The sequence below is a fragment of the Belonocnema kinseyi genome, chromosome 1, assembly GCF_010883055.1.
Source record: "Belonocnema kinseyi isolate 2016_QV_RU_SX_M_011 chromosome 1, B_treatae_v1, whole genome shotgun sequence".
NCBI classification, from domain to species: domain Eukaryota; kingdom Metazoa; phylum Arthropoda; class Insecta; order Hymenoptera; family Cynipidae; genus Belonocnema; species Belonocnema kinseyi.
Genome location: NC_046657.1, coordinates 176,213,472 through 176,214,628, shown reverse-complemented (window position 1 = coordinate 176,214,628; position 1,157 = coordinate 176,213,472).

Genomic DNA, 1,157 nt, shown 5'->3' with positions numbered 1-1,157 from the left:
GTATTTTTCATGAAAGTAGATCACAAAAGAGGAATTAAATGAAAAAAACTCAAACGAATGAAAAATAATTGAAAAAGTCTTGACTAGAGATGACTTGTTTCCATGTTAATAAATATTTTTAAGTTAACCTGAATTCTGAATATTTGCACACGATTCCCAAATTCATCATAAGCGTCGTCAAAAGCCTCATTGCAGGAAACTGAATCGTCCCTATTTACGTCAGTTCCCGGAATGACAACACTCACTTTCGATGAATTTTCAGGCTGAAAAAATGTAACTTTTGTAGTGACAATTGAGAGTAAAACATATTTGAGTCAAAGTGGAAATGACGACTCAGGAAAGCCTCACTGAAATTAGCACCTATCAAATAAATGGATATTCACAATATTTGCAATTTAAAAGTTTCCTAACCAAACGTGCATTTCAAGATACCTCGGACTTCAATTCTTTCAAACTTTCCAACTGCTAAATCCTCAACCCAATGTCTGGAGTCAGTTCTTTGATAAGATCTTCTGTCAGACCTCTAACTCTTTTCATTGTATTTATTTTATGACCTAAATAGAAAACATGCACGCATGGCGCAAAAAAAATTATAGTCAGCACACCATTATTCGCCCTTAGTAAAGTACTTTTTCAGTAGGCACACGATTTTACACGTTTTACGAACCTTTTAGAACTTGTGACACAGAAATCTTTCCTGAAATATTTTTGGAACGTTTTCAAAACATTCTAAATATCGTGTGCCCACTAGCTTAACAATTTTTGAATAAAGAGTTTAAATTCTGAAAGCAAGCAAGAAAAAACAGAGCAAAAAACAAGGCACAAAATAAATTTGGAAAGAATCATTTTCAATACTTACGTTCGAATAAGTGGACAAGATCCCCAAGTTGGTGATCTTCTAGCCACGTTTTAACTTCTTCCATTTTCGTAGAACTCGGCCGGATTGAACTCGGATAAACTTGATCCAAACTCCGTCACGAGATCGCGAATCAATAAAATAGCAAGGTTATGTCTCGGTGTAACCTCGCTAGGGTTGTGGTCGATGTGAAAATGTCGTCCAATGAAAAGTTTCATGAAACTTTCAAGGTCTCGTGAAACATTGCAATGTTTCAAAGATGGTCGCGGGAAAATTCAAATCACATATAATAAAAAAGAAA